Source organism: Myotis lucifugus, unplaced genomic scaffold (genome assembly GCF_000147115.1).
Source record: "Myotis lucifugus unplaced genomic scaffold, Myoluc2.0 scaffold_746, whole genome shotgun sequence".
In the NCBI taxonomy this organism is placed as follows: Eukaryota; Metazoa; Chordata; class Mammalia; order Chiroptera; family Vespertilionidae; genus Myotis; species Myotis lucifugus.
Genome location: NW_005871794.1, coordinates 1 through 11662, shown reverse-complemented (window position 1 = coordinate 11662; position 11662 = coordinate 1). Strand labels below are relative to the sequence as shown.

The following is an 11662-nucleotide window of genomic DNA, read 5'->3' as shown; positions in this document are numbered from 1 at the left end:
AACAAAAGGATATAAATGTTTTTATTTTTGCTATTTTCCTGAGGACTCATAAGAAGGCTTAGCAAACACACACACACACACACACACACACACACACACACACAAAACAAAACAAAAAAAGAAACACAGTCATTTATTATCATAATTTGAATAATTAAGCAAACTACTTTTTCAAGTTTTATGAGTTTTTAGAGAAATTATTTGAATGAGATTTTATGAATTTAACTATGTGATCATTAAAGATTAGTTAATTAAAGATTTGTTAAATACCTATTTAAACCAGTCATTATGCCAGTTCACAGAAACACAATAATAAAAGAAGCCACAGTTTTTGCTCAAACAAGGAGGAGATATAGTTGACTTTTAAAAATGTAAAATTCTATACTAGAAAAATATCTTCTATGTTACCACAAGAGAAACAGATCATTTGGAGCAGGTTTACTAAAATTGTTTGAAAAGCAAGACCTTAAGATAAATAGAACCTCAAAATATGAAAGACAGTCTAATGGAGTGGGTAACAAGTTCAAGTATTAGGGAGTGTATCAGATGAGGTGGATTAGTGGGCCAGAGATGAAAATATTTAAGTTAGCAGAAGTTGATTGGTTCATGAGAAAAGTAGTTAAATCCAAAAAAGAGCTTTTGTTTTATTTGATCAACACTAATATTTATTGAATTATTTTAACCATAAAACTAATATACAACAAATAACATTTCAGGAAGATTATTTTGAAAGCCATATTGAGGCTGGATTAAGTAGAAAAATACCAGAAACAAAGATACACCTTACTAAGTATTGTATTATTTTAGGACCTGCAATTTGTTGTTTAGTGGGAAGATGAAAAAAAGAGTATATGAAATCTTGAAAAATGAAATTAAAATAATTTTGTTTTCCTACTTGCTTGCTTGTTTTTATCTTTTTCACCTTTTATAGAAGCAAAATGACCTTGTCCAATAAAAATTAATGGTATATATTGTCATAAGTGAAAGATAATAAATATACCATTGTATTCTTTGCTTATTTCAGTTAATATAACTGATATTTTAATTCTCATCAATATAACCAAAATTATTATTTTAACAATAATTTAATTTCAAATCTCAGATTTAGGATTCTCGTATTTTTTTTCAAAAACTATATCCAAACATCGAAAAAGGTGTCTCTACTTCTCTAAATCACTCATGGTAATAAAAATTGTTTTTGTATCAACCTTACATAAAAATATCTAAATTTCATAAATCTTTTAATGATTTATAAAGTTATGGCAATCAGACCAATAGAACATGGGTTTGTTTATTATATATGTTTTTGAATAAATAACATATGATGTTATATTTAACATAGTGTGTGTGTGTGTGTGTGTGTGTGTGTGTGTGTTATAGCACTGTGTGCTATTTATGGTAAGCAACATGCCAATCTCTGCTTTTTTTTCTTCCACCAGTTGAGATTCCCATCCTTCAAAATCAGGCACAAGAGCCAGAAAATTCCCCTGCATAAGGTCATTTGACTCATAGCTCCTTTTGACTGAAGTAATTGCTATCTTATTTTTGACATAACTTTTCTAAAATCAAAAAGATTCAAATTGCAAACATTTGCTACTCCCAAATTTGTATATACTGAGAATATTGAAGCACAAAATAAGCCATATGTAAGATACTTAAAATTTTTACTTACTACATTAATTTTTTTTACTTGAAATGTCTCTAAAATTTGAAAAGACACTGAATGCCAACCCTTAAAATCCTTATTTAAAATTAATTTGAATTGCCATAATTAACATAAATCATTCTAATAGGGTAATTTTCTATCAGTTATGACACCGTCACATGTGCATTAATTGGGGCTTTTCTAAATAAAACATAACCTTTTATCCTGAGATAATGCCATGTGCCTCTTCTGCATTTTGACGCAACTGAGGGTCAAATTATAATTTTAACCAGAATAAATAAAAGTATTTTATTTAACATATTTAAATTCACAGAATTGGGTTGGTTCACGAGAAAAATAGTTTAATCCAAAAAAGAGCTTTGGTTTTATTCTATCAACACTAGTAATATTCGACATATTATTAAAAATTCTATGACTACATTATAAACAATCAGATGCAGTAATTATGTTATGGTAGGAACAAACTCAAGCTATGGGAAGACTCTGAACAAGAGTCTATTACCAGCAAGGGTAGTTACATCAAATGGTTACTGAAGCAAATGTAAATTCAAATTTCTGGAGATCAGATGTTCTTTGCTTTATTTTGCAAGTACAATGTAATCATCAAAACCATCATTAAAAGTATCTGCCATGGAGAACCAAGATGGCAGCATAGGTAAATGCCCGTACTTGCTGCCTCCCACAACCACATCAAAATTACAACTAAAATAAGAACAATTATCTTCCAGACCAAGGGAAAGCTGGCTGAGTGGAAGTACTGCAACTAGAGAGGTAAAGAAGAAAGTGCATTGTGACTGGTAGATGGTGCGGAGGTGCGGAACAGGCTGGTCTAGCACCCAGGTGTGCGCTTTTTTAATCAGGAGGGAGATTACCTCTTTGGAGGCTGCCTACAGGAGCAAGGGGTCCCAGTCCCATACCAGACTCCCAGCCCAGGGTTCCAGAGCTGGGGAAAGAAGTCCCTACGGGCGGTAAGAACTATGGACTGTAAAAAACAGTACAGATTGGGGCTCTGAGTGACACACAGGCTGCTTGAGACCCAGCTGCTCCTCTTAAAAGGCCAGCATGTGAACTGAATTTATAAGCTCCCACTTGCTCTGAGTTGTAGTGTCAGGCGTGACTCTGGGGGACCCAGATACATACGAGGAGAAACTGAACTGTCTGGTATCAGGGCAGGAACTCAAGGGTGGCTTTCTTCCAAGACAGAGGTGCTTGCAGGGGTCATTGTTCCCATGCTGGGACCTCCCCAGTGCAGGGATGACTGGCAGCCATTTCTGTTTGCTCCACCCTGGTGATTCCCTAACACCCTATCCCACCCAATTTATAACCCCACCCAAGCTGTGAGCAGTGGCTTTTGCATATGAATGGCCTGTCCTTTCTCAGCCTAAAACCTGTCAAACAAGCTGCAGCTGGGTCAGGGAGCTCCAAAGCTATAAATAAAAGGCCCAAGGCCCACACCAGCACCAGCCTGCCTTGCTTCACAGTTGGGCCTCATCTGAGAACTTCCAAACCTGATACAAAGAGGAGGAATCTGCAGATCTCTCTGTAGCTCCTGCTGGGTGGCCCTAGGCACTATCTGACTTTGGACCTTCCTGGAAACCAAGAGCCAGTGTACCCAGTGGTCAGTGTGAGACCATGCCAGATTACAACTCTTCACATCCATAAGTGACACACTCAAGGGGTAGACTCAGTGAGCACCAAAGCCCCACTGAAGCAAGTCTTGCCCCATAAGGGTGTTTCCTGCACAGCAGCACTCCCACTGTAGTCATAGCTGGTCCTCACAGCCAATTGGCCTGGAGGTCAATTCCTCCCAGTGACACCAACAGCAATCAAGGCTCAACTACAACAAAACTGTGCACACAGCCCACAAAGGGGTGCGCCAAGAGTGTCCACCTCAGGTGATTGGGGAGGCTGAGCCACTGGGCCCTATAGGACACCTACTACACAAGGCCATTCTATCAACTCAAGGAGACTTAGCAGTTACCCAATACATAGAAACAAACACTGGGAAGCAGCCAAAATGTGGAGACAAAGAAACGTGTCACAAATGAAAGTAATGGAAGAAAGCAAACTATTAGATATAGAGTTCAAAACTACAGTTATAAGGTTACTCAAGAATCTTCTAGAAACCTCCAAGGAACTTAGTGAGACCTTCAAGGATCTTAGTGAGAATGCCAAAAAAAAAAAATGGAAAAGGAAGTCAGAAATTAAGCATACAATGACTGAAATAAAGAATAATATACTGAGATTCAACAGTAGAGTAGAGGATCCCAAAAATAAAGTCAAAGATTTGAAATACAAGGAAGCAAAAAACACCCAACTGGAAGAGCAAAAAGAAAAAAGAATCCAAAAATAGGAAGATAGTGTAAGGAGCCTCTGGGACAACTTCAAGCATACCAACATCCAAATTATGGGGGTACCAGAAGAAGAGAGAGAGCAAGATATTGAAAACCTATTTCAAGAAATAATGATAGAAAACTTCCCCTACCTGGTGAAAGAAATAGACTTACAAGTCCAGGAAGCACAGAGAACCCCAAACAAGAGGAATCCAAAGAGGACCACACCAAGACACATCATAATTAAAATGCCAAGGGCAAAAGACAAAGAGAGAATCTTAAAAGCAGCAAGAGAAAAACAGTTACCTACAAGGGCGTACCCATATGACTGTCAGCTGACTTATCAACAGAAACTATGCAGGCCAGAAGGGAGTGGCAAGAAATATTCAAAGTGAGGAATAGCAAGAACCTACAACCAAGATTACTCTATAACAGTGATGGCGAACCTATGACACGCGTGTCAGAGATGACACGTGAACTCATTTTTTTGGTTGATTTCTTTGTTAAATGACATTTAAATATATAAAATAAATATCAAAAATATAAATCTTTGTTTTACTATGGTTGCAAATATCAAAAAATTTCTATATGTGACACAGCACCAGAGTTAAGTTACAGTTTTTCAAAATGCTGACACACCGACCTCAAAAGGTTCGCCATCACTGCTCTATACTCTACCCAGCAAAGCTATTATTTAAAATTGAAGGTCAGATAAAGAGCTTCACAGACAAGAAAAAGCTAAAGGAGTTCATCACCACCAATCCAGTATTATATGAAATGCTGAAGGGTATTCTTTAAGAAGAGGAAGAAGAAGAAAAAGGTAAAGGTAAAAAATTATGAACAACAAAGTGACAACAAATACATATCTATCAATAAGTGAATCTAAAAATCAAATGAATAAAAAAATCTGATGAACAGAATAAACTGGTGAATGGAATAGAATCAGGGGCATGGAAATGGAACAGACTGACGATTCTCAGAGGGAAGGGGTGTGGGGCGGTGCGAGAAGAGATTAGACAAAGATCTTATATGCTTGTATGCAGTACCTATGGATACAGACAATAGGGTGGCGAGGGCCTGGGGTGGGGTGGGAACCAAGTGGAGGGGAGCTATGGGGAGAAAAAAGAGGGACATCTGTAATAATCTCAACAATAAAGATTAAAAAAACAAACAAACAAAAGTATTTGCCAATGTTTTTTAAGACCTATCATGAGAGGTTTTGTAGATTTACTTCATCTTTGTTAAACTGAACTCTTAATCTCAAAAAAGAGGACCTGCCCTAACTGGAAATCTATCATCTAACTAAAATGTTATCACATAGAACAAAACACACTCTGAACATAAAACCACTTTCCCATGCTCTACCTTAAATGGGAAATTAATTCATTTTATTGTTAGTAAAGGGCCAGGTAACTACTAGTTTCAGAGATCTAGTACCTTAACTAGATTCAAAGGTGTCCCAGTGCAATATGCATATCTTTCTCAAATGGTAAAGTAATATATAAAACACTTATAAAAACTTCACTTTACTTCATTCATACCCACAGATTACTTATTATCAGTAAATACGATTTGAAGGCAATGCTAGGCAAATGACAATGAATCTAAACAAAATAAAGCCGTGAGTGCCAGTAGAAAAGGTGAACTGACTTTGGAAAAATGACATCAAAGCAAGGCAACATAATTGGCATTAGCTCAGAAACAGATATATTGCAACATTTATAACGCAGTCCCCTATTCCTCTCATTAGCAAGAACAACTTAGAGGATGTCCCAATCACTGGAAATTGCATGTTTCAAGTGAATTCTATTAGTATCATCTCCTATTTTACCTCTGTGATATTGAGATTTATAAGAAATATATTTTGGTCATTTTAATGGTGACCAAATTCAGATGACCAAAATATATTTCTCTGGTCTTCACCCACAGTTTCTGTCTCACAGCTTGCAAATCCTTCAGAATTTTTTAAGTGATAAATGCAAGAATGGTTTTCCCTGGCCGGTTTGGCTCAGTGGATAGAGTGTTGGCCTGCAGACTGAAGGGTCATGGGTTTGATTCGGGTCAAAGGCACATGTCCGGATTCTGGGCTTGGTCCCCAGTAGTGGGTATGCAGGAGGAAGCTGATCAATGATTCTCTCTCATCGTTGATGTTTCTATCTCTTTCTCCTTCTCCCTTCCTCTCTGAAATCAATAAAAAATATATTTTTAAAAAAACAACTAAAAAAACACACACAATGATTTCTTGTTATTTTAATGAGGTGACTTGTGGACTCCACACAAAAGTGAGGGCCTGTTGTAAGTGGGAGCCAACCATGTGGTTAGAGGGCCTGAACTTTCAGTCCCTCCCCCTTATTTCCAGGGAGAAGAGAAGCATAATGGAGCCTCCATAAAAACCCCGGAGGATGGCTCGTAGGCCTTTTTCAAGAAGTTTCCATGTTGAGGATCCAGAATACTTCCACATGCCACTGCGTTGGCCCCAAGATCCAAGAGGACAGAAGCTCCTGTGTTTGGATCCTCATCCTAACCTCACTTTATGTTCCTCTTCATCTGGCTGTTGATTTGTGTCCTTTAATATCCTTTGTAATAAATAGGTAATCTAGTGAGCAAATGGATTTTTTGAGCTCTGTGAACCATTCTAGAGAATTAAGCAAACCCATGAAGGGGGTTGTGGGTTTGATTAATTTACAGCCAGACATTAAGAAGTACAGGTAACAACTTAGACTTGCAATTGGCATCCTGAGTTAAAGCTGGTTGTTGGAACCTCTAATTTGTAACCAGTTGGTCAGAAGCACAGGCACCGGGGTTTGCTGCTGGAGTCTGAGTGCAGGGCTGTCTTGTGGGACTAAGTGCTTTTCCTGTGGATCCTGATTCTATCTCTGGGTAGATAGTGTCTGAATTCAGCAGAATTCTTGGACACCCAAATGGTATTCTGAGAATTTCTTGTTGGAGGTATAAAGAACCCCCACCCCCCATTGGAAATTGGGTCTCAGAACACCCAAAAGAACCTCCTTCCCTGTTGAATGATTTTCTAACTTGTCACATAGTCATTCAAGGCATCTAAACCACAAATGAAAGGAATTGAGAATGAAATTTGGAGACAACAATAACACAATCCTCTTCATCTTCAGTATTTTGAGTTTAGATCTGAATGAGATCCAGAAAGTTACCTTATTCTCAACTCAGTACCTTCTATGAATCTTTCTAAGGATATTCTAAACACACATAAACACCACCTATTCATGAATAGCTTATCCTTACATGAAACTGATAGAAATATTAGAATATCATCTGAAGCATACAAAGTGACTCTGAATTCCAAAGCAATCATGAGCATAATTGTTAAGAGTGTGGAATGGCCCTAGCTGGTTTGGCTCAGTGGATAGAGAATTGGCTTGAAGACTGAAGGGTCCCAGGTTTGATTCTGGTTAAGGGCACATGCCCAGCTTGTGGGCTCGGTCTCCAGTGTGGGGTGTGCAGGAGGCAGCCTATCAATGATTCTCTCTCATCATTGATGTTTCTATCTCTCTCCCTCTCCCTCCCTCTCTCTTCCTCTCTGGAGAGAGAGAGAGAGAGAGAGAGAGAGAGAGAGAGAGAGAGAGAGGAATGATGATTTTAACTGCATAAATTTAAATTTCAGCTCAACCACTCATTGATTTTTGTTACACAGGCTATATAATATTATCTTGGAGCCTCAAATTTCCATCTATATATGACCATATTAATAAAAATAATATAAATTGTGTATATAACAAATGATAGAAAGTGTGAAATTTCTGATTGTAAAAAGACTATACTAATATTATTAGCAGTTGTAGCACAATTAGTAATAAAGAAAATTCAAAAGTTTTGCTCTGAAAGGAGGCTATTTAAGGATAAGCTTTACTTAACCTAGCATTATCAGTTCAATTCCTCTTGCTCTAATTGAACCTAAAATTTACATAATTAATTCTTCTCTTCACACTTCTGAATACAATCAGTTTAACTCTATCTTTTTTGCCCAGTGGTTCCATTAGAACAGATGCTTTTCTATTCTAATTTTACTTCTGGGAAGTTTGTCTCTTCTTTAGGCAACTGATTAGACTGTCCTAAATTCTGCATTTTGCTGAAAAAAATAAGTAATTCTCCTTGTATCTCAATCTAAAAGGTTGTTTTTAACAATTTCTTTATTTTCATTCTCTGTCTCCAGTCAGTTGACACCTTTCATTTCTAAGTCAATAAATCAGTTTCTTCTATATCTTATCACTGCCTGATTTCCATTTCATATTACCCCTGGATTATGAACTAGTTTAGTAAATGTGCTATTATTGTCACCCTCTCACCTCTCTATTTCATATTCCTTTATTCTAAAATGCAAATTTAATTATGTTCTCTGAAATTATTCTTTGCTGTTTATACACTTGATTCAGAACATATTTTTAATTGCTGTTATTGTTATTATTGCTGAAAGTTCAATTCAAGCCCATTTAAATACATAAAAAAAGACAAAAGGAAAAGTCTCCACAATTTGCATTTCTAGTCAAACTCCCTGGAGATAATCACTTTTAGGAGTCTTCTATGAATCTTTCTGAGGATATTCTAAACACACACATATACACTCATACACACAATATACACTTGCATAAGTGACTATACATGAATATGCATATGCGATTACAAAAAAAATTAGATTGTCAAGTCAAAATGACTAGAATCAGCCTTGGCTTGTTTGGCTCAGTGGATAGAGCATCAGCCAGTGGACTGAAGGTTTCCAGCTATGATTCTGGTCAAGGCCACATGCCTGGGCTGCAGGCTTGATCCCCAGTAGGGGGCATGCAGGAGGCAGCCAATCAATGATTCTCTTTCATCACTGATGTGTCTATCTTTCTCTCCCTCTCCCTTCCTCTCTGAAATCAATTAAAAGATATACTAAAAAACTAAAAAAATAAATGACTAGAATTAGAAATCATATCCAGTATAAAGCTTTTAAATAATTTCAAGAATATTAGTAATAAGTGAGGCATGGAGAAGTTTGGACTGCTAAAATCCCAGACAGGGTTTTTATACCATAATTTTGTGGTTTAGCCTAGATATAATATTTGTAGATACATTATTTACCCAAAATGAAGCTGTTGACAGTTGTATAATTAAATTACATTTTCAATGATAATATACAAGGTAAGCTATTTTCCAATTTAAATTTTATTAAAATTACTATCTATAAGCCTTATTTATTCCTATCTTGTTATTTTTAATAACTTCTCAATATATTTTAAGATATACTCTGCTTCTCTTTCTCTACTTATAGATGTTTTATTTGTATTTTCATGCTATCAGAATAGTACATTTGTAGGATTTTTACATATTTTCATATTCATACAAATATATTTGAAGAAATATTCTTAAGAGGTTTTTACATTATAATTTTGACAGATATAGTAAAATTCAATTCTAAAACAGACATTTTAAATTAAGCTCTCATTAATTGTGTGAGTACATATTTCATTTTAATAGTTGGCATGACTATTATTTTTACTCATTGTCAATTTTATGAATAATAAGTGTTATTCCATCATTTCTGTATGTTTTTATCCATCTGACAATCATTTTTGGAGCACTTATATATTGCTAGGCACCATTTTTGAGATTATGGTGCAGTGGCAATCAAAATCTTAAAGTTCTTTTATAACTTCAGGGAAGAAAAAAACAATAAACAAATACAATAAAATGAGAACAAATGATTGAAGAGGACCTCTCTGAGCAGATAATATTTAAGCAAGAACCTTGAAAAATTTAATTTTGATATATACATGGGTCCCAAAAACTGTATATGCACTTTAACAGCTGATAGCTCAATTTGAAAAATGAAATGTATTTTAATAAACACTGCCTTTATAATTATTCAAAGTGTGCATATATATATTTGAAACACCCTATATTTGAATGATCATACAGAATTTTTATTGGCTTAGTAATCCAGTTTAAAACTTAGCCCCTTTCAACATACTTATTAGTGTTTTGATTTTCCATGAAGTGCTTATTTACTGAATTTATTCTTCTTCTGTTGAGTTGTATATTCATATTATACATTTTAATATTTTCTCTTTATCAGATGTCAGGATGTCATTTTACTTAGTCAAAAAAGCTTCTAAAGATTTTTTTTTTAATATCTATTCACCTTTATTGGAGGAAGCCCTGCACTACAACTGCTTTCAATAGTGTAAGCCTTGCCTTACCCAGTGCCTGCTGGGCTCAGAGGATCATTTCCAGCTGCCGGGCATTATTTGATGACCTGTTCGGCCAGCTCTGTGGAGGGGATGGTGTTATCTTCTGGATTCTGCTGCTGACTGGCAAAGCTGTCGTAGCTGATGAGGCCCAGGACCCGCGCTCGCTTCTTGGTGTAGTCTGTTGTCTTTTGGGGTGTGTTGAAGAAGAGAATCCGGGTGGCCTCAGAAAAGAGGATTTTCTCATAGGCCTTCTCCATGCATCCAGTAATCTCTTCTCTGACAGTGTCAAGCAGGATGTCCATGAAGAAGGTCTACCTCTCGGCAGGGATGTTGCCTTTGGCCAGGACACCTTGTTGTTGCTGCCCTCCATTAGGTATTGCTCAAGGGGCCCAGGATGCTTGATGTATACATGGGTCTGGATGTCCTTGGCAGGAAGCCACTCCCACTCCATGTGGAACTCAGCCACCCAGTTCTGAGGCAGCAGGAAGAGAAGGTTATGGCCCAAGAGCTGGTGTATGCACGCTAACTCGGGGAGCTGTTCCAGGCCCAAATGAGCTGCTGTTTGGTCAGTTTGGTCCCTGTGGTTGGCAGGAAATTGAGCTCCAGCAGTACTGACTTGAGACCTCCCAGCTCTTCCTGGCACTTGCTGAGGCTGGCGCTTTTATGGTTCCACTCTCTCTTGAGCTGCCATCTTCATGATCACGTTTAAGGATTTTTAATTCCAAGATTTTGTCTCATTCCTGCCAAATTCTATCACATATATCACAGAAATATTACATTGGAACTTCTAACTCTGTGTATTTTTTTCTCTATAGACAACACAAATATAAATCCCTTGAAACACAGCCTATTTATTTCCTCAGTTGTGGAGCCATCTTAGACTTACCAAGAAAGAGATGACTCCCTTCCACTCTGCTCTCTCAGGATCTTATCCTTATCTCTGTTGTATTTATCACACTCTGTTGTAGTCCTGTGCTCATTTCTGAAAAACAAAACAAAACAAACAAAAAACACTCAATTGTGATCTCTTATTTATTTGCTTCCCAAGATTTATCTCAATGTCTGGTGCTTAGCAGGTTTTCAATGACTATGTTATAAGAGAATAGATAAGTAACTAAACAAATTGAGAATTTATCTCCAGATGACAGACTGTAGCTAAAATATTCACTTGCAGGTTGTAAATTCATCATTTTGTGCCTTCCATTTGTGAGGAACAAACTCTAGGCAGATTTAGGAAACCACTTTTAGTCTTCATTATTTCCCACTGGCCATTGGTCTACTAAACAAAATTATTCACATTTGTCTGATTGTATTGACTTGAGCCATCTATTACTATGTTCCTTTTGTTTCTTTATGTTTTAATTCATTTTTCTGGACCATTCTATTTCTCTGCTGATCTAGTATTAGCCAGAAGTTTAATTAGTATAATCACTAGTGCCTTTTTATATTGTTTCTGAATG

General features: G+C 36.5%; 1 pseudogene; it reads right to left on the bottom strand.

Moving 5' to 3' along the window:
* Positions 1–10227: 10227 nt before the first annotated feature.
* Positions 10228–10893, bottom strand: LOC102421851 (annotated as a pseudogene).
* Between the last annotated feature and the right edge of the window lie 769 nt (positions 10894–11662).